Raw genomic sequence first — 23,230 nt, 5'->3', positions numbered from 1 at the left:
TATCATGGTAAAGTTGCATGTGTGCATGCATATGCATGACTTCATATGTTCTCATAATTTAAGTCCTTTCAAAAAGTTAAGACCTCAAAAAAGTATTGACTATAGCAACGTTGGCTGGCAGTAATCAACTGCAGACTGATTAATTCAGCTAAGTTATTTACAGAGTAAGTCAAAAAGACACTGTGTAATGTTGCAAAATTAGGACCACAGAGAATTACCTATGTACAATAAGGCTTTTGTCCAGTCTACAATATCAGTTAACCTTCCAGATGCACATCTGCTGCAGTTAGTAAAAACCTGAACACCACAGAAAATGGGATAATAAATCACAAACAGTTCTATTTGTGGAAAGTAACCATATAAATAGAAAAGGGGAATGGAGACCAAATTCAGCATTTTCTTTCTGGCAGAACACGAACTGTAACCAACAGACGAAGAAGAGAATGCAATTCCATCTTCTGTAAAAGCCCAGCATGCTAGTGACCTATTTATAGACTCTCTTCTGTATAATGAGAACCTTGAAAAATGACTGGAAGAAATCCAGGCAATGATGCTTTTTATTTCTAGAACAAGGTGATGGAGAACTCATCTATCTGCAAAGAGCATATGTGAAATATATCTTATAGTGGCAACTTATTTTAGGGGGAGCTCAGATATCATGATAATGAACTCTCACCCATGCCCTCATCACCTTGCATGTTGACCACTGCAAAGTTCTCCTCTCTGGCCTTGAAAAATCCCATATTGCCCCATTTACACCTATTCATAATGCTGCTGTAAAGACTTTATCCTGGCTGATCACCTCAATCTTGTCTCTCACACATCCCTTTTGCATCCCTGCACTGGCTCCCCGCACTCCAATGAATCAAACACAAAGCTACTTGTATTTGCTCTGAAAGGTTTTTTAAGGCCCATCCACACACCTCTATCATCGGATATGTAGAGAGACACTGACATGTGCCCTCTTTGCACCCCAAATGGTGCCAGTCTTCATTGCTCATTTGTAAAATTTTTCAACACTTTCACATTCTCTCCTATGTTGCTACTTCTGCAAAACAATCACTTTGCCCTTCTTCAAATCCTGCCATAAAATTCTCCTCTGGCATGATGCCACATTCATCTTCAGTAGCAGCCTAGATATCTTTGGGAGTGGATAAGCTGGAGAATTAGGGGCCTCCTACTGCTGTGTATCGAGGGGTCAGGATGTGTCCCTTAGTACAGACCTTTTAAATTGATATTTTGAACATGATAGTTAATGTGAGTGCAGTGTATGAAGATTGCATAAGTAAAAGTCTGGAAGAAGTACTAACCGCACAGCCTCTGTTGGCAAAAAAAAAAAAAAAAAAAAAAAAAAAAGAAATGAAGGGAAGTGTATCTAAGGGTGAAGCATGGGATTTATGAGAAGTTCTAGGCTGTATCCCTGGCTGCCTCTACCAGTCACTGCTGTGTGAATGTAGGCAAATCATTTAAATTCTACCTGCATCAGTTTTTCCAAATGTAAAATGAGGTAATACTACCTAATTAGTTCACAGGGTGTTGTGGCACTTAATATTTGTAAATCCTTCTTTACATTACACCTTATATCTTTTAGCTCAAAGTATTTTTCAGGTTTACTTTTTAAAATAAACTGAATGGGCAAATAGCAGTGAATTCAGAAAATATTCCAAGTGGACCAAGATAGTCTTTTGCTAGTGCAGAGATCATTACATGTCTAATTAAAATTTCAATACAACACAATTAGTACCAAAAAATGGTGTGGAACATACTTAGCTCTACAGTGTGCATAAGTGTCAGACCAACAGAGGTTTAAAACTGTATATTAAAAAGCCAATAGTGACATGGTATTAACATATTCACAGAAAAATACTAAAAGCATCATGCTTGCATTGCTTCCATGCAATTTCAAGCATATATAACTATAATAAACGTATCAAATGCACAACACAAATATACTCATTATGTGTGATCCATAAAGGGCCAAATGTTTTGGAGCTCTACATCAGGATTACTGCCCAGAAACTCCGCTGAGTTTGGCATCCAGCTTCCTGCAGAAGCGGCAGGTCTTCGGCGCAGCACCAGAGTGAGGATATGACTCCCTAATCTTCTGCTATGCCTGCCTCAGCTCCTTTAATCTTCGCACGGTACTGAAGCGTGTCCCATCCATAACCCTTATGCAACATGCCATGAGAAATCAGACTGTAGGTATAGAAGCTCCTACAGCTGGAGTGAAGCTGCGACTGCACAGCCTCCTCTCCCCACAGTGCCAGCAGATCCACCAACTCAGATGTGCTCCAAGCAGGAGAGCGTTTGCTGCGTGGAGTCGCCATAGTCAGCTGGGAAGATGTGATAGAAGCGCTCCACACCGAGCAAACAGGAAGTGGAATGTCAACAATTCCCAGGCCTTTAAAGGAGGAGGGGCAGATGCCTGTGTACCTGGCTGCAGGGCAGCAGAGTTCAACCTGCTGACCAGAATGGTCAGGATGGGCATTGTGGGACGCCTCCTGGAGGCTATTTACATCAACATAACCAAGCGCAGTGTCTATACTGACAATCTGTCAATATAACTTTGCCACAAAAAGCTCTACGCCTCTCACTGAGGTGGTTTTATTTTGGTCGGCAAAGCAGGAGAGTTTTGTCGGTGGAAGGAGCACTGTAGTGTGTACACCTACATTATTTTGTTGACGAAAGATTACTTTTGTTGACAAAACTCTGTAGTGTATACCAGGTCTTAAAGGGAGTTTTCCACAGTGTGGAGAGGTGTTCTGCACAAAAATGAATGCAGTCTCAGGTTCCAACAACATTTTAGATATTTATCATTGGCAGCTGGGGATGGGGAGACACACCACAATGATAGTCACAGTCTAAAAACCTGAACATAAAAGATACATGTCAATCGCAGCCCCACCTTTGGTCCTTTCCCCAATTCTCAGGCACAAATCTCTGGGCAGAACAATAGGACGGGTGGGAGAGAGGGAGGCGCATTCACCACCAGAGAAACCATCAATAGAGGGGAGTGTTTTGACCCAGAAACCTGCACTGCTGTCAATTAAGTTACTATGCATTTATGTCAGTGTTGCTGAGAGCAGAATTTGGCCCAGAAAATGTATAATGTTCATTAGTAGAAGTAAGATCTACAGAATATAGTAACAGTTTGTAACAATATAGTGTTACAATAGTACAATTTAAATTATAAAGATAGTAATATAAATCATCATCATACCAAAATGTAACAGCCTTTATAGCATTATAAAAAGATAAACCAGCAAAGAGTTGCTAGCTTTATATCAATAGCATGTGTCTGCACCTTTGAAATTAGAGGTTATAATTTGGACGGAAGATGAAATAGCCTGAGAGAAGTGAAGCATCCCAATCTGTGAGTTTGCTTGCTGTCATTACCACTCATAATTCAGTCGGTGTCAGCACTTGATAACATGGTTTTATTATCTAAATTATCTGCACAAATGTGTGATGCTAGTAGACCTTCAGAAGATGTGAATTTTCAAATTAGTTTGTCCACCGGCACCTCTGATTACTCCCATATCTAAATCAACGTTTACTCAGATCCCATTAACTCCAAATTTATCTGTACACATTTTTTTAAATGTAAAAAGCCAACAGGAAGCAAAATGCAAGCACCTAGCAATGCTTTCCTTTTCAAATAACTGTTTAAAATACCTTTCTGGAGCTAGCCCGATGACTTAGTGGGCAGCCATGCTGGATCCAAGGAAGCCAGTCTCAGAACACCTACTCATTTGCCCAGTAGCACTGATATAACTGAAGAAACCATGGTCAGTCTCCGAGGAGAGGTTTCAACATGCTTCATACTTTCGCAGTAAACACTTGGTAGTAGGGTACCAAGGTCCATATTATTCCCACAAGATCCATGCACATAACTCCTTTCTTGGGGCCTTGCAAAGACTCCTTTGGGGTCAGGATTTGTGTAGTGCAGGGATTAGGAACTAGAAAGCTGAGATGAGACAAGGGGAGGGGATGTACATTGCCCTTGTTTCCCCCCTCCAGCCCCACTAATTGTAAAAAGGTGATACAGCCTGTTGTGTGGCTATATTGGAACCAAGAAGGTAGAGATAGGCAGGAGCCACAGGGGGACTCCAGGCCAGCACAAAAATATCATGTCTCCATGTTGATAGACTTTACCTTCGGTAGATCCCCTCAGAGCTACAGGGTTTAGGGGAGGAATCCATTCCGTTGGGGAGCAAGAGACCCAATCAGCTAAAAATGGGTTAAAGGAAATGTTGCAAGGAGACACTCAGTTTCCGCCCATCCTTAATCCCCCTACCAGTGTTTTTTCTAGAGGAGGCAGCAATCCTGGGGGAAAAGCTGCAGTCTGCATGTGTCCCTCCCTATGCACATAGCGATTGCAGTGTTTGTATAAGATTATTATGATGGAGGTAGGTGTGTGAAATATGTAGGAAAATACTTCACTTACCTAAAAAGTTTTCTTTCTTCTAGAAGGAACGTCTTTGGATCCCTTACAATGGGTCTTACCTCTGTTTGCAGCTCTGTGGAGACAGAACTGGTCCTGTCAATCAAGACAGGCTAGGAGTGACACCACTCCCAGAGAACAAGGCAGTCTGAGATACTTCCAAAGTTGTTCCATGGAACTAGTTCATTTAAGATTAACAGGTTATCAGACATAAAAAGAAATGATCACACACTTTTCCTATTGCAGAACTTCAAATTTCACCCCAACTACTAGCAGAAAGACAAATTGTGCACCAAATAGAAAGCAAAGGAGGATGTGAGAATTCAACCCTTCCCTTAGAACTATTATCCTTGTGCTGGGTCAGAGGGATCTGCCGATTTTCTCGTTAGAAGAAATTAGGGTGTCCAGGTGTCCAGTTTGCAACCAGAAAGTCCTGTTGAAAGGCGACCTGACAGTGTCCAGTCAGATCTACTTACTGGACACCCAAAGTTTGGTTACTGCAGGCAGGGGAGGTGCAGGGTCATCACCTGCACCAGCCTGTACTTAGCCGAGGCTGCCTCCTGCCTGTATTGGGCGACTGCAGCTCCCAGCCCCAGCTCCACAGATGAGTCCCTCCCGACCTGGGTGGGGGTAGGAGGGGAAAACCAGCAAGCAATGGGGGAGAGGGGAAGAGGAGCGAATAGGGGTAAGGCCCCAGGGGAAGGGACGGGGCCTCAGGGGGAAGAGGCGGGGCAGGGGAGGTTCCGGCACTCCAGCTGGAGCATCCAGTTTTTAAATAGTACAAAGTTGGCAACCCTACGGTAAATTAACACATTTTTTTCTATTCTTCAACGGGAAAGTCTGCAGTTCCATTACAATGGGATGTCTAATCAATGTGTCTCAAGGGAGGAAAATAAAAGGATGAATGAGTAGATGTTTGTATTGTTGTGTATTGTTTGAAGTGTTACTGGACGAGCATGGTATGCACAGCTCTCCCTCCAGTGACAGGGACGGATAAGGCATGCATGTTTCATTTATAAAACTTAGTGAAGATGCCAAAAAATGCCCAGGTAGCTACCCTACATCTCTTTATATGTTGCATATTATCCTTCAGGTTTCCATAGGCCTGAATGAATGAGCACAGATTTTTTGTGTGGGGGAAAGTGGCCTTTTACCTCTGAAAGCTTCTGAAATGCACCAACTTTATGATCTAAAAACAGAAGCCTTGGCAGCTTTTTTATTTTATGAGTGGTGTAGAACAACAGAGAACATCCAATGTGGATTTTTACAGGTCTCCTGATATGCAGAGTAGGCCAGAAGGGTGATTTATGTGTGTGTGGTGTGGTGGTGGTGGTGGTGGTGGGGGTTGTATGTGGCAAAAGATGGAGGAAAAGACAGTTTCTTGTGACCCGTGGAACAGGTATTAAGTTATTAAGGATTCTACTCACTCGTAGCACAACTTTGCTGTCATGAGAAGACAGGACTCCAAAATGATCTTTGAAAAGTGACTGCAACCAGGATGACAACTTTAAAGATAGCAGGGGGTTGGGAGGGAGGCATATCAGACAAGGGATTACAGAGATGCTTGGTCAGGGCACTTAATGCAAAATTTAGATCCCAAGAAGGACCTCTTGGCACAGGACTGAGAAATGAGACAACAAATCTTCCTACATCCAGGTGAAACAAAATCCTCCACCCACTTGCTCTCTAGTGCATTAGAAATGACCATCACTTGGTTTATTACATTGTGAAGATTCAGGCCCACATGAAAACCTTACTCTGTATACTCCAAAAATACATTTAACTCTGGACGTGACTGGATCCATGCTAATGATTTTGCACCGTGCTTTACAAATAGAACAAGCCCCTGAAAATGCCCTTTTTGTGGAATACATTCACAGGATTAAATGGGTGTTTATGAACACACCCAAATAACCTATTTTAATTGGCATCTCTTAGTTACCATGTAGCTAGATCCAATTTCTCTGGCTTTGGTGCCAAAATGATCCTTCTGAGAGATGATCCTTCCTGCAGAGGAGGAGTAATGGAGTGGTGGGGGCCACCTGAATTAGATCTGAGGGCCAGCAACAACATGGGGCCACTTCTGCTTTCTCTCTCCGTCTCTCTTTTTTAAAGTTTTCCTATGGAACTCTATATAGCAGCAGCAACAACTGAAGACATACAAGCAATGTTTTGGGCCATTGATGAAAGTGCATGATCCTGGCTATAGCCTGTTACTCTCATCACCTGAAATAAAACTTTCGTACCTTTGCTGGCACAAAGACAACTACGCTTGATACAAGATAAATGGTGGGAGAAGGTAGCAGAAGACACTCAGATGTGTGCAGAAACAAATGAAACAAAGAAGTTCTTTGATTCCTTGAAGCTAGTCTATGGACTTTCAAAGGTGGGCACAGGTTTGCTCACGATGGCTGATGGCAGGACAGTCATCAAAGACAAACATGGCATGGAACAGAGATGGGTTGAACATTTTAGCCAACTACTGAACAGACCATTCTCAACTGCAACCAGTGCTATTAATCAGATATCTCAAAAGCCTATTCAGCACCACCTTGACTCACCACCCTCACTTGAAGAAATAGAAAAGGCAATCAGTTTGATGAGCTCAGTAAAGTCCTCGGGCACAGATAGAATACTGGCAGAAATATATAAATCTGCGGCTCCAAAGGTTGTAACAACACTCCAGAAGATCCTTACTGACATCTGGGACAACGAAGAAATGCCACAAGACTTCAAAGATGCTACAATTATTCCTTTATTTAAAAATAAAGGCAGCAAAATGATCTGTCATAACTACCTTGGGATATCTCTCCTATCTGTTGCTGGAAAAATCTTTGCTTGTGTCCTCCTGAACCTACTGATTTCATCTGTCTCAGAAGCCAATCTACCTGAGACTGAGTGCCGATTCAGACCTGGCCCTAGCACCACAGACATGATTTTCAGTATCAGGCAAATACAAGAAAAATGTATCAAACAAAATGTGAACCTGTTCAGTGTTTCTATTGATCTGACAAAAGCATCTGATACAGTCAATACAGAAGGATTATGGATGATCCTCAGCAAACTTGGTTGCCCACCAAAACTGGTAAAGACCATTCGTTTATTTCATGAGGGGATGCAAGGTCAGGTACTTTTTAGTGGAGATCTCACTGACTGCTTTCCCATTTCAAATGGAGTCAAACAAGGCTGTGTCCTTGCCCCTGTATTGTTCAACCTCTTCTTCACCCAAGTTCTCAACCATGCTTCAAATGGGCTCAACAGAGACATATACATCAGACACAGACATGACGGCTCAGTCTTCAATCTTACAAGGCTTAAAGCAAAAACAAAAGTAATAAAACTACGAAGAGAAGCACTCTTTGCGGATGATTGTGCCCTTCTAGCACACACAGAGGAAGATCTCCAGTGCATCATAGATCACTTCGCTAGAGCATCACAATTGTTTGGCCTCACAATCAGCCTGGAAAAAACCTGTGGTGTTGCACCAATCATCTTCACCGCTCTGTACCATATCCCCTAGCATAACCATTAGTGGAATCGAACTAAAGTAAGTTGACAGTTTTACCTATCTCGGCAGCAACATCTCCAATGATGGATCTCTTGACAAAGAGATCATGAACAGGATACAGAAAGCTTCTCAGTCATTAGGAAAGCTACATAACCAGGTCCTGAAATCCCACAATATAACCCTCTCAACAAAAATAAAACTTTATAATGCTTTTGCGCTCACATCTCCCTTCTACGGCTGTGAGACCTGGACATTATACAAATGGCATCTCAAACAGCTAGAGGCCTTCCATATGCGGTTTCTGCACACCATTATGGGGATCCACTGGCAGAACAAAATTACCAATCTGGAGGTTCTCCAAAAGTCAAATGCCATAAGCATCGAGGTGATACTGATAAAAGCCCAACTATGTTGGGTTGGACACATCATTAGGATGCCTGAATATCAACTTCCCAGATAAATATTCTATGGAGATTAGAATTGGCACAAGAACATCGGAATCAAGGCCACCCCAGAAAGCGCTACAAGGACAGCATCAAGAACAGCATACACTTTGATGCAATAAAACCAGATGATCTTTAGAAGGCTGTGTTAAATAGAACAGCAGGGCAACACACAACACTTTGAGAGCTTTTCAAGCCTTTGAAGAGGACAGAAATAATCGACTGTTAGCTGCAAGGGAAAAGCATCATACTACTGCTATAGCTACCAAGAGGCTCATCAATGATATTGTCTGCCTGATCTCCTCATGCTTTGGACTTCAGAGTCACTCCAGAATCCACAAAAAGAGATAGCATGAAAATGTCATTGTTGAACCGACTATACACACACACACCTTCTTTGCTGGATGATGCAAGTAAGCCAACTGATGGCCAGACATCCCAGGGTCTGACTCTCCACTCTCCTGGATCTAACCTTTGCTTGCTTAATGAGCAGCTATGATATTTATTTCTTTATGTTAATTTTTGAAAGACAGCAGATTGTTATTTTATTTAATTTTATTTATTTTCTTTCTTCACCTAGGAACAGAGCAAATTAGAGGCTCATAGCAGGTCTGAGGACCTGAAACTTGTTTCCTTGTTGATACAAGCCACTGTCAGTGTTGTAGAACATCACAAGTATATCTTGACTGAGCAGGATTGGTGTTACAGCTCTTAGAGCACATGACTGCCCTGTGCTTGAGCCAACTGATACACTGTTGGAGCTCCCTTTTGCCATTATCCTCAGATGAAACTGTTTCCTTATCTCTCTGTCTTGGCAGGTGTGTAATGTGCAGTGCATGTCTCACAATGAAAGTCTATTTGCATCTTGAACCACCAACTAGTGAAGACTGCAAAATCAACCAGAGATTACAAAATCTACCGAAAGGAACAAACAGCAGGAAGGGGTCTGATTTATGAATAAAAATCAAATGACTGTTCTGATATATCTGGGATGGCAAGAAGACATTATCCTTCACCCAGGAGACAAACTGCCAGCATGTTCTGTCTTATGAAAGGAGGGTCATAGCCAACCTGGCTGGAAAATGCTGCAAGAACTTTGTGTGAACTGAACTTCATTAGACAAGACAGTATCTTGTTAATTAAATCTAGACTGTAAAAGGTGTTATGGTTTTATTTTACATGTAATAATTTATTTCTAATAATTTCACTTGGTACTTCTAGAACCTCTATTCTATGTTAAACAAACTGTTACTTGTTTTCACTATAAACATATCTAAATGCTGTGTGTTAAGCAGTGCAGTGATCCTGAGGTGTAACTGGTAAAATGGGGTGTACTGTTCCTTTGGGAGCAGCAGATCTGTGAATTCTGTGAATGCTCAGTGCCCAGAGGCTGGACACCCCAGGGAGACACTTGGAGGGTTAGGGGTTGCAGTGTGTGTCTATCGCTAACCTGCAGAGGGACAGTGGAGCTGCCGTAGGCCAAGAGGAGTGTACTTGTGTTCATGCCCAGGGGAGACAGAGAGGTGACCCACAGCAGGCACGGACAAGGCTTCCTCACACTACGGCAGGCAATAGCAAGGTGGCTCACAACCCTAGGTACTCCCGGGAAGTGTCACAAACACCCACTAAACACCAACATACTACTTTTTGACAAATTAACAGCAAGTAATGTTACTAGTATGAGAAAAGGCCTATATAATTTAAAAGTAACATGACAAATATATTATCCCTTCTCTGTCCTATGTATGGATCTTTGTGAATTAGGGTCCTAACTACAAATTTCATATGAACAGGAAAAGAACACAAATTTAGAATGCTGGGGCCTGTGTAGCTGATTTGTATATATTTAGAAGTAACTTCTGATTTGCTCAGAGTAAGAGGAGAAGGAAAGGAGAGAGAACGCAGTAACAATGAAATATTTGATAGTCCAGCTATTGCTAGAGAGATCGTTAAACACTATCTTCCAGAGTTAAACATTTTAAAAGATGCAGAAACGGAAGACTTGAATGCAATGCTTTTAAAGGAATTGTCTAAGGAATTGTCTGAACCACTGATGTTAATTATCAATATATCTTGGAATACTGGTGAATTTCCAGGACAAAGGAAAACATTTTAAAAAGTTATATGGGTTAACTCAGGTAACTATAGGCCAGTTAGCCTGATATAAACCTGCACAAAATAATGGAATGGCTGCTACAGGATTAAGTTAGTAAATAATTAAAGGATGATTGCATAAAGAATACCAATCATTATCGTTTTCAGGAAAAACGGAATAGTAAATAAGGACATGTCAATTGTATTCTGATCTGGATTGCTTTGTAAATTGGGCACAAACAACAAGATCCCTTTTAATCCAGCCAAATGCAAGGTCATATCTGGGAACAAAGAATGTAGGTCATATATACAGGAGGAAAGACTTCACTGTGGAAAGCGTTGACTCTAAAAGGACTGGGGATCATGGTGGATAATCTACTGAATATGAGCTCCCAGTGCAATGATGTGACTAAATGGGCTAGTGTCATCCTCAGATATATAAGCAGGGGAATATCCAGTAGGAGTAGGAAGGTGGTACTACGTCTGTAAACAGCTTTGAGAAAATCATGACTGGAATAATGTGTCCAGTTCTGATGTCCACTCTTTAAAAAGGATATTGAAAAATTTGGAAAGAGTTCAGAAAAAAGTCACAAAAATTATTAATTATTAAAAATTAGAGTTCTGGGAAATCTACTTTACAATGAGACTTAAACAGCTCAATCTATTTAGTTTATCAAAGAGAAAGTTGAGATGACTTGATCACAGTCTACAAATACCTACACAGGAAGATTTCTGCTATTAGTTTATTTTACATAGCATGTAAAGATGTCCTTCTAAAAGATTCTATAACTAGAAGTACTAGGTAAACCACAACACGGGGACTTTATGCAGGAATTGCAGGCTGAAATTCTATGGCCAGTGTTAGAATCATAGAAGATCAGGGTTGGAAGAGACCTCAGGAGGTCATCTAGTCCAACCCCCTGCTCAAAGCAGGACCAACACCAACTAACTCATCCCAGCCAGGGCTTTCTCAACCGGGGCCTTAAAAATTTCTAAGGATGGAGATTCCACCACTTCCCTAGGTAACCCATTCCAGTGCTTCACCACCCTCCTAATGAAATAGTTTTTCCTAATATCCAACCTAGACCTCCCCCACTGCAACTTGAGACCATTTCTCCTTGTTCTGTCATCTGTCACCATGGAGAACAGCCTAGCTCCATCCTCTTTGGAACCCCCCTTCAGATAGTTGAAGGCTGCTATCAAATCCCTCCTCAGTCTTCTCTTCTGCAGACTAAATAAGCCCATTTCCCTCAGCCTCGCCTCATACGTCAGGTGCACCAGCCCCCTAATCATTTTCGTTGCTCTCCGCTGGGCTCTCTCCAATTTGTCCACATCCTTTCTGTAGTGGGGGGCCCAAAACTGGACGCAGTACTCCAACCGTGGCCTCACAAGTGCCAAATAGAGGGGAATAATAACTTCCCTCGATCTGCTGGCAACACTCCTACTAATGCAGCCCAATATGCCATTAGCCTTCTTGGCAACAAGGGCACACTGTTGACTCAAATCCAGCTTCTCGTCCACTGTAATCCTCAGGTCCTTTTCTGCAGAACTGCCACTTAGCCAGAAGGTCAGACTGGATCATTGTAATACCCCTTCTGGTCTTAAAATTGATTATCCTATATCAGACAACAAAGACTGCCCACAGGATGAGTCTCCAGAATGCTGCAACAGTAGCAGGAACAAGGGAAGGCTATTTCCTGATTTAAGTGACAGAAACAAATGAATTGAGGATGGATGGCACAAAAGGACCGACCTAATTGTTCAAATAATAAAAAATCCAAATAAACGGAATTAATGTTCTAACAAGATCCCCACCACAGTGTGAAACCCTAACGGAAGTGATTCTCACTATGGACAAGTACGTTGTTCCAGTAGAGGAGTTTTCTATTCTGTAACGAGATATTTTGAGTATCAGAGGGGAGCCGTATTAGTCTGAATCTGTAAAAAGCAACAGAGGGTCCTGTGGCACCTTTAAGACTAACAGAAATATTGCAAGCATAAGCTTTCATGGGTAAGAACCTCACTTCTTCAGAGATATTTTGAATATCCAAGGATGTTTTGGACATCCTATCCATTGATGTCATCCATGGTGTCAGGTGGAGGGATACTGGCTGTGGGTGGAAAATTAGACCTTGATTCTGAGAAATTATGTCTTTGTATGTTGTCAATGTTATAAAGGAGAGATTTGACATCTATACCAGGTAACAGAACCTAAACTGGTAATGCTACACTGAAGCTATGAGTGTAACCAGGACCCTGTCCTGTCTGACCTTCCTCAGCACTCGGTGAATTAATAGAAACAGTGGGAAGATTTACATCAGGTATGTTGACCATAGCATCAGAAAAGTATTTTCTATTGATGCAGACTTCCCCCCCCCCCCCTTGAGAACAGAACAGAGAATATTTCCTATTTTCCTTGGATACAAACAGGTCCACCTGTAGATTTTCCCAATCTTGAAAAATATTGTTCAGTATTGAGTCCTTCAAGGACCACACATAAGAAGATGTCAGTCGCCCGCTTAGGTGATTTGCTAATTGATTTCTCCTGGTAGATGCAGCATTAACCTGGCTCACAAAGCACCAAGTCCACAACCCCTCTGCCTATTTAAAACATTTCCCTGGAGTTATCTATCAGCACCTATGTCATGGTACCCTTGAGACGAGGCAGAAAAGATTTGCAAGTTTTCATAGATTCATAATTGGTCTAATGGCCCTGAGTTCTAAGACATGTATGTGATTCTTGGTATGCGAGAAATATCATAGGCGGAGAGTCCAAAACTTATGTAAGTGAGCTCCCCAACCCTTTGTTGAAACATCCATAACCAACGTTTTGGTGGGAATTGGGGTGGCAAAAGGAATCCCTTGACACATTCTGTGGGTCTGTCCACCAAATAAGGGACAAGATGTGCCTTGGAACTCTTACTCTCATGGACATGTTGTGTCTGGTTGAGTGAGACAGCGACTTCAACCAGGCTTGAAATGATCTTAATCAAAGTCCGGCAAACAGGGTTCCAAAATTGCATGATGACACATACCCCAGTAACCTGAGACACACTGTTGCTGACACCAATGGACAAACTTGCAACCCCAAGATTAGCTGTACGATGCTCTGAAATCTCTCTTGTGGCAGGAAGGCCCTTGCTGCTGTAGAGTCTATAACCATTCCAATGAATTCGCTTGACTGAGATGGAATAAGGTTTGATTTGTTCAGGTTTTATTTCAGACCCAGCAACAAAAACAGCTGAAGAGCTACTTGAACTGCATTAGTTACTTGAAGAGCTGATCTCCCTCAAATTAACCAATCACCTAGGTAAGAAGAAACATGTAGATGTTACCTTCAAAGATAAGGCACGCTGACTGAAGACATTTTGTGAGCACCTGTGGGGCTGTTGACAGTCGGAATGGAAACACATAGAACTGAAAATGGTTCCCTAACAACACAAAGCAAAGAAAATTCCTTTGTGCTGGATATATGACTACATGGAAGTATACATCCTGTAAGCGGAGGGTGATGAACCAAACATGTGAGGATGTGACAGCAGCGAAAGTCACCATGAAAAATCTTTTGCAACATATGAACACATTTAGCTACCTGAGATCTAGTATAGGTGGCCAACCCTCTTTCTTTTTTGGGATAAGGAAATAAGAAATTCTAGAGGTACTGGTTCTATTGCATTGAATTGTAACAGTCTCATAAGACACACAAGAGAATGGTCCCTGAAGAGGGTCTGGGTAGGGGAATGAGGTATTGGTATGGACTGGAATTGAATGATGTAACCTTTTTGGATGATCTGAAGGATCATCTTTAAGGCCAGATTTTTATCCACCCTGATAATAATAAAATAAAATAATAATAATAATAACAACCAACAACAACTGGAAGGAACCTTGAAAGGTCATCAAGTCCAGACCCCTGCCTTCACTAGCAGGACCAAGTACTGATTTTGCCCCAGATCCTTAAGTGGCCCCCTCAAGGATTGAACTCACAACCCTGGGTTTAGCAGGCCACTGCTCAAACTACTGAGCAATCCCTCCCCGTGTACCATTTTAGCACACTACTGGTAAACTATCCTATTAAATTTCCATCCAGCTTGACAAGAAATAAAATCCTCTACAACCATATACTTATAAAGATAATGCTTTCCACTGTGAACAGACTCCCTTAGGCTAATTATCATAATAAGAGTACTCAAACTACATGTCTCTCAGGTATGATTTAGGGTCTGATCAAAGCCCACTGAAGTCAAAGGGAGTCTTTACATTGACTTCAATGGTCTTTGGATCAGGCCCATCATGAAAAAATAATATGTTGTGGGCAGGGGGGTTCCCATTGCCTTCGTTGCTTAATGCTACTCAATACGGAACAAAAAATGCTGTCATCTCATTCAAGCTAAACATTCATTTTGTTTTTGTCACCAGCTATAGTTCTTCTTGCTATAACAGTGATATATTCAACCAAATTTTTTTTGACAGCATTATAGAGCCTTGTTAACTGAAGCTATCAATCCAATTGTGGCATAACTCCAAGATATAGAGGTATTTTCATTTTTATACCTGTCATTTTTTAAAATAAATTAAAAAAACTGTTGGCAAAGCTACAGTAAACAAAAAACAAATTTGCTCTTAGTTATAAAGTTCAGTTCTGATTGTTTACCGATTATATGAGACTTCTATCTAGGTTGACAAGAAATAAAATCCTCCTATGCCAGAAAAAAGGGAAAATAAACAGAGCAAGTCAATCTCTGTTTTAATTATAAGCAATCTTCTTATTTGCAATGTCACTTACTCCTAAAATTATTTCCAAGCATTCTCACACAGGAGATTTCAAATTATTACAGCTATCTGAAAGAAACACTCCTCACTGAGAAATTTTGGATTAGCATATTGGGAGTCCTTATAAATTCCATGAAGATTGACATAAGCTATAATATTTAATTTAAAGCAAAAAAATTACAAAACTCATTATGCCGAGAAGCATTTTTGTAATCCTCGTTTAAATTTTTGCTATTAGCACGAATGCACGCTTTGCAATGTAAAGCAGAGTTTCTATTGCTATTGTCAGAAATTCTTTTGTGAGACTGGGGAGGGGAGAACATAAACCAAGAATACAGATTTGGAACAAAACAAATGAAGTTTTTCAAATCATAGTCTGAACACTGTGGGCTTGATTTTGGCACCTAATCACAGCTCTAATGTTTATTTATTGGTGCTACTCAAGAGGCTGCAGTGCCAAGGGCCAAAGTAAGGCATATGCATGATAGGACTGTGCTGAGGGCCCCAGCTCCTGGAAATGTGTTTTTCAGAACCTCAGCTTTCATTGCAAAAAGGTATATTTCTTGGCCCCCTGACTGTGAAGAAAAGCTTTACTGTGAAACCAGTGCAGTGAGGACTGCCTGAGTCTGCAGGCAACATGATATAATAGCTCTGAGAAAACGAGGGAACATCTCTATTCATCTCTGTGGGATGTAAACATCAAAACCCTCTTTTCTGAGGCATACAGAAGACTGTAAATGTGGCAGGAACTGAAAAGTATGCCAGGCTTGGCTTATCTATCCACCCACCAAATACATTCTGGTCTGCAGAAGTAAGTACTAGGGGTCCCCCTACATAGTCCAGATGTTCCTGTGGGTAGGGGAGCTGTTGTCACTCCTACAAAGAAGGAGGCCTCATCCTATTGCCTCTGCTTCTCTGGAAAAGGATGGATGTCATTACCACTTCAAATGTGGTAGGGACAGGGTTATGACACAGGGCTACAGTGCAGAGAGGTGTCCATTTGGTGGTGTGCCTAGTGCTTCAGAACCTTCTTAGTACTTTTTTCTGCATCAACACCTTTTTTTCCTCCTGCTTTAAAGCTGCACCGAGGTTACTGCAGGCCTTCATGCCGGTTCCGCAGTGCTTCAAGGCATCTGTGTGAGGGTCTTATACCCAGTACTTTGATATTATGGGACTGTAGCAAGGCACAGTCTGTTCCTGCCTTCTTGCATCACATAAAACCAGTGCAGACTCCATTGGTTGGATATCCACACTATCCTGTTTATTTAGGCTCCCTTCACCTACACACCTTTGCAGTTTTGCGCTGTAGTATCATTTACAAATGCTCCTTGTATCCTCAGCCCTTTCCCCAAGGCCAAAGAGGAGATATGTCTCCCTTCATTGTGATTTCCCTGACACTCAGCTAGCCCTGCTCCTCCAGCCCACACTTCCTTTATATTCCCTTTTTTAAAATCAGTCCTTAGATGATGGGCTAAGTAACCCTTTATCTCAGTCAGCCCGCTATCCTGATTAGTTAGATTTCATTCCCCAATCAGGCTTCTCTGGTGGAGCCAATTAGTGCCACATTGATCAGAGTGCAGGCTCACCTGTTAACTCCCTGCACTCTGTCACAGTAAGTATAGAGAGACAAGGTGGGTGAGGCAATATCTTTTATTGGACCATCTAGATATTATTTCATCCACATGTGTCTCTCTAAAATCCTGGGATCGACACAGCTACAACAAAACTCCATACAGTAAATTTAGAACCAGACTACAAGCAAGCTCTTTGGGACAAGCACTGTCTTTTTGTACAATGCCTAGCACAGCGGGGACTTGGTCCACGACTGGGCCTGCTGGCATTACCGCAATACAAATAATAATTTAAAAAGCACTAAGCTTTCAAACATGGAGGCAGAGAATAGAATGCCCTGAACAATTAGAACCAAATTTTCAAAGCTATTAAGGAGCCTAAAACTGGAGAGAGGCACTTCTAAAACATCACTTTAGGTGCCTGTCTGCATCTTTAGTCCCCACTCAGATACTTTAATACACTGAGGCATCCAGGCACCAGCTCCAATGACTTGAGAAAAAACGGTTACTTACCTTTCGTAACTGTTGTTCTTCAAGATGTGTTACTCATGTCTATTTCATTCTAGGTGTGTGTGCATCCATGTGTGCGGCTGTCGGAGATTTTTGCCTTAGTGGTATCCGTATGGTCCGCTGTGGCGCCATCTTGAGTGCTCATGCGTCGGTATAGTAGGCACCACAGGCCCTATGCCAGGGGTCTCAAACTCAGATGACCCCGAGGGCCGCATGAGGACTAGTGCATTGGCCCGAGGGCTGCATCACTGAACCCCCCCCCGATGCCTCTGGCCCCGCCCCCACTCCACCCCTTCCAATTAGGCCCCGCTCCTGCCCCACCTCTTCGCACCCCTTCCCTGCCCCATTCCAATCCCTTCCCTGAAGTCCTCACCCCAACGCTGCCCCCAGAGGGTGCAGAAAGGGTGCAGGGTGCAGCGGGGGCTGAGGGCAGGGAGTTGAGGTGCAGGGAGCTTGGCGGGCCACACACAAGAGCCCCGCGGGCCGCGTGTTTGAGACCCCTGCCCTACGCCCTCTCAGTTCCTTCTTGCTGGCAACTCTGACAGAGGGACAGGAGGGCGGGTAATGGAATGGACATGAGCAACACATCTCGAAGAACAACAATTATGAAAGTTAGGTAACCGTTCTTCTTCTTCTTCGAGTGCTTGCTCATGTCGATTCCATTCTAGGTGACTCAAAAGCAGAAACCATAGAGGCGGGCTCTAAGTACTTGGTTTTGGAAAGAAGTCAGATAAGTATATGCCCTGGCTGGTATGAAACTGTGAAATGGATGCAGCTGGATCTTGTCCTTGTAGAACACCCTATAGGGCAGCTCCAAAGTAAGCGCCCTCATCTCAGAGACCCTGTGGGCAGACGTGATTGCAACCAGGAACGAAACCTTCCAGGAGAGAAGAAGGCACCAGGAAGCCAGAGGCTCAAAGGGGGAACCCATGAGCCACAACAGCATGAGATCCACGTCCCAGGGAGGGATGGGATCACGGACATGTGGGTAGAGATGCTCCAGACCCTTCAAAAACCAAGCCATCATGTCGTGAGCGAAGACCGACCTGCCCTGGAGCAGAGGGTGGAAGACCGAAATAGCGGCCAAGTGGACTTTGATTGAAGACAGGAACAAACCCTGCAGCTTGAGGTGCAGAAGGTAGTCCAGGCCTGCTCAGCCCGGATAACCCAGTCCAAGGTCCAGCATGAGAACCTTTTCCACTTGACCAGGTAGGTCACTCTGGTGGAGGGAGAATTGCAGGGTATATCTCCAAGATACACTCTCTAGCATCCAATGGTCCGAGGGGACCTGCAAACAGGCTGAACGGTAGGGACAAAGATGACTGAGGAAAGAACGAGGCAGATCCAGGGAGCTGACTGGGTCGTCACTCTTGAGTGCACCCTTAAAATGAGTGTTTCTGGCCCCCATGATGCTTTTTCAGGCTGGGTTGCGTAGCTGAGAGGGAGAAAGAAGGGTTGCAATGACTAAAACTCATGTCTCTCCCGTCTCCTTGTAGGCCCTTGTCGAGGCTGCCAAGGCCTTGGCAGCGGGAGCGGCCGGAACTGCTTCCTTGCTGACTGCAGCGAGTGAAGGGTGGCCCAGGTGTCCTTCAGACCTTCACATGTGATTCTCCCAAGTACTTGAGGCAGTTGCTATGGGGGTCACTAACAGGCATAGGCCTATTACTGTCAGTACTGGGCTTAAAACCCAGAGACCGGGAAATGCCCCGCCTAGGGCAAAGTCTCCACTGGGACTCTATCTCTAACTACACTACTTAACAACTAACTACTGTAAACAAACTATTTACAAGGTCCTAAGGCTCAAAGACGGAAGAAGAAGAAGAATCGTTAACCCTTGCTAGGCAAGGGAAAGGCGCTCCGACTAACCACTGTGGCGGGGCGAGTGCCTCACCCCCATGTGAGAAGGGGCTAGAGTAGGCCAGAGAGACTGTGCAGGCCTGCAGCCAATCAGGAAAGGGCTTACTGAGGGCCGATCAGGGCCAAGATTGGAGACAGCTAATCAGAGCTCAGCTTGGCCCTATATAAAGGCTGCCCAGAAGAGCAGCAGGCAGTCTGTCCCAGGCCTTTGACAGAGGAAGGTCTTTCTCCAGAGGTGGGAGACTAACACCTGGGACAGCGCAGTGCTAGGCAGGCCCAGGGGAGCAGAAGGTAACTCCAGCCCGGTGTCTACCAGGCTGCAGGCCCTGAGGGGAAGGTGTTGATGCAGAAAAAAGTACTAAGAAGGCTCTGAAGCACTAGGCACACCACCAAATGGACACCTCTCTGCACTAGCCGAAGGGGAAACAGCCCAGGGACGTGGACAGACGGAGGGAGAGAAGGAGGGCAGGACAGCTGCCACTAGAGGGTCCCTGGGTAGGGACCTAGAGTAGTGGGCGGGCCTGGGTCCCCCCCCTTCTCCCTGGCCTTACACCCGGCCGACGGGAGTGGCCGTCTTGGGCTGCACCAACCCCCTGCCAAGAGGGGTGTGACTTTGGAGGTGCAGTTCCTCACATTGGCTGGGGTGCAGAGAGACGGCTAATTGACTCCCCCGGAAGGGGGCAAGGATGGACTAAGGGCACTGCCGGAGGGCAGTGGCTCGAAAAGGACGCCGCGAGCTGGTGAGCGATGCGGGCTCAGACGCCAACCGAGGGCGAGACGACGGACGGGACACCACCAGGAGGGGGCGCTCCATTGGACAGAGCTAATTCCTGGAGGCAACCAGCAGGAGGCACCAGTGGTGAGTCCCAACCTTGTCACACCACCATGGGTGGTAAGAAGGAATTGAGAGGGTGTAGGGCTGGTGGTGCCTAATATACCGATGCATGAGCATGGCACTCAAGTGGGTGCCACAGCTGACCCTACCGATACCGTTAAGGCAAAAATCTCTAATGGCCGCGCACACCCAGAATGGAATCGACATGAGCAAGCACTCAAAGAAGAAAGAGGAACTACAAGGTGCAGGAAAAAAAAAAGAGCCAAAGCACCACGGTAAAACATATGCCACTAAAGCCTAGGAACTGGCTTGAGGAATAAGTAATAACATGATGGATTCACTATAACCCACAGAAATCAGACGTAGGAAAATATCAAACTCCTGAGGTTCGTTATTAGTGTTCTCAGGCCTCACACAAATGAACTCCCACTGAAGTCAGTGAGTGTGTGCCAGAGTAAGGAATGAGTGTAACCTAAATAAACACTAAACAAAAAGCTCAAGCTTTGGACTTATGATCATCTGTAAATATAAAAACACTTCTATCAGAGAGGAAGATCTCAGCAGTGCAATCCTAAATTGTACATATATCTCTTAATCTATATTAAGGGGACACAAGTTTCAGGTCACAGGCAGTGTCTGAATATTTAAAACTAAATCAGCCAACAAAAGATACACCACATTGACAACCACTATATGGAAAACATTTCCCCAAATCACGTTTTCTTCACTTGAGCTTCTCCTGTATTCAGTCAATAGGCATGAAAAAATTAATAAACATTTTGGAAAACAAGCTAAAGCTTTTGTTTGACCTACACAGCTTCCTAAATTTGCTTTGGAACACCACTGAGAAGTTTTTATATCTGCCTTGGGTAATTACACTTGACTGTAAAAATATTAATGTGACTACAATAATACTCTTAATATACTAATGCCATGACCAACCAGATTACCTGTTATCACATTGTGTAATGTAATCGTCTTCACAGTTAAGTAAATAGAAAATTAATTTCTCTAGACTGACAACAAGGCAACACTTTGATTTTGTGTAATTAGAAGCAGAGATACCATATTCAAAGTATATTTAAAATTCAGCTACCTGCGCGAATGGAAATGGATAAACTACAAACTACTGTCAGATGCTCATAAAAGGGTGATAGATTATAATGGTAGCAATCTGAGTTTTGAAGCTGAGTTTCGGAATTCGATTCCAATCCTAACTTCCCAAAGCTGACAGGTGTTTGGTGTTTAGTGTTCCAGTTCAGGTCCCCCTTTCACACACAAAGCATTTAACAAATCATTGGCAGGGGGTTCGACTAGTTGGCCTTTGCGGTCCCTTCTAACTGTATGGTTCTAGGATTCCAAATGTGTTGTAGCCTTGATCAGCCCAATCCACGTGAGTTCAGAAAAATTCTCCAAACATCTTTGAGGTTGATGGCTTCCTTAGTTACATTACATTAGATTCCTTTACCTGATAAGTTCACAAGCCTAGAGAAAGGGGATTAACAACCACAGTGCATCACAGGGTCTTCCTTTGTCACTAAAACATGCTGTAAATTGGGGAATCAGCCAGATACTAGCTCCCCAGAGACAACAGCAAGGAAAGTAACCAACGCCCAGGCATGGTGTCAAACAATCCATCAACAGCCATTGTCCAGCAAGGGAGCTACAATTCAATGACTCACCTCCATGAGGCCACACCAGGGGGATTGCTCAGCCTTGCCTGGGGACTCAGCAATGCCCAACAGACATGCCTTGACTTGTGCTCTCCAAGGACATGTGGCTGAGGTTATAAAACCGAACACGGGGCCCCATGCTTGGCCTTTCTCCTACCCCTACCTATGCTGCAAGCAACAAAGACACTCCGAAGAAGACTGAAGATTCCAACAGAGGAGACTGGCCCAGGTTTAAGGGACAAACCTATATATTAAGGACTGCAATATCCAGTGGGGTGAGAAAAACTGCTTAATTTAGATGTTGCCCAGTCTAATAGGGTTGAGAGTTTAGAAAGCATGTTTATATTTTATTTTGGTAACTACTCTGACTTTTTGCCTATCTCTTATAATCACTTAAAATCTTCTTTTGTAGTCAATACATTTGTTTAACTGTTTATCTTTACCAGTGAGTTTGCCTGAAGTGTGTGGCAAATCTGCTCCGGTTTGCAAAAGCTAGTGTATATCCACTTTCCATTGATGAAATGGTGAACCAATTAATAAATTTGCACTGCTCGTCTTGAGCAGTGCAAGACGATATATTCCTGAGCTATAGTGCTGGAAGTTCGGGGGATTTGGCTGGTGCCTTTCTCTGTGTGATTCATGAGTGGCTCTGATCTAGCTGGGTGTATGGCTCCACGTGCTGTTGTGCTGAGTGATAACATGGCCTGGAGGAGTCCGTTGCTTTGTGGGGGTTAGCAAAGCATTGTGAGAGTGAGCCCTGGCTGGAGGGTTAAGGGGGCACAGAGGTCCCACAGGCCCAGATTGCACCGCGGGGATCCCATCTCTCATCCCATGCTTTCCAAACTTTTAATTCCCAATGTTGGTTATCCCTCCATACCTACTTAACTTTCTTGGTTTGTTTGCTCTCTCAGATATGGTTGATCACTTTCTCATTGCAACTTCTCTTCTGTTTCCACAGCTATATTCTTCTGATTCTTTATCTTCCTGATCATTCCTCCATCATCTCTTTTAATAGTTATTTATCTTCTCTTCATGTGTTGTTATCCTCCAAGGTTTAGTTCGTAGTTCTTTCATTTTCTTTCTCTCCTGTCTCTATTGGTGTACACAGCCTCTTCCATTCTTTCAACCACTAACTCTACGCTGATGGTGGTCAAATCTACCTCTCTATCTGACCTTTCTCCCTCTTGTTCAGTTTCACATTTCAAGCTGCTGCTCTGTCATCTCTACTTCGAACTCCAGATAATCTCGAACTGTATCTTTTCATATATGAACTGCTCCTCTTTTCCTCATAATACCTCTCCTCCCCCTCTTTTCTCTATTTCCACTCTCAATTTTACTATAGTTCCTCCCTCCCTCCCACTCTGAACTCTGGGGTACAGATGTGGGGACCCGCATGAAAGACACCCTAAGTTTATATTCCACCAGCTTGGGTTAAAAATTTCCCCAAGGCACAAATTCCTTACCCTGGAATGGTATCGCTGCCACCACGAAGTGAGTTAAACAAAGATTCAGGAAGAGGACC

General features: G+C 43.4%; 1 protein-coding gene across 12 annotated transcripts in view; it reads right to left on the bottom strand.

The window, feature by feature from the left end:
- The window catches only part of ADARB1 (adenosine deaminase RNA specific B1), a 232,161-nt gene that overhangs the window by 96,275 nt on the left and 112,656 nt on the right, over positions 1-23,230 (bottom strand). For 4 of the 12 annotated variants that reach the window (XM_065562279.1, XM_065562283.1, XM_042861809.2 and 1 more), the window contains one exon: positions 4,448-4,520. The exons of the other annotated variants lie outside the window; for them this stretch is intronic. The gene's annotated coding sequence lies outside the window, so the exon portion shown is untranslated. The remainder of the gene's footprint in view (positions 1-4,447; positions 4,521-23,230) is intronic. 12 annotated transcript variants of the gene reach the window in all.

This window comes from Chrysemys picta, chromosome 11, assembly GCF_011386835.1.
Source record: "Chrysemys picta bellii isolate R12L10 chromosome 11, ASM1138683v2, whole genome shotgun sequence".
NCBI lineage: Eukaryota > Metazoa > Chordata > Testudines > Emydidae > Chrysemys > Chrysemys picta.
This window is presented reverse-complemented; position numbering and strand designations above follow the sequence as displayed.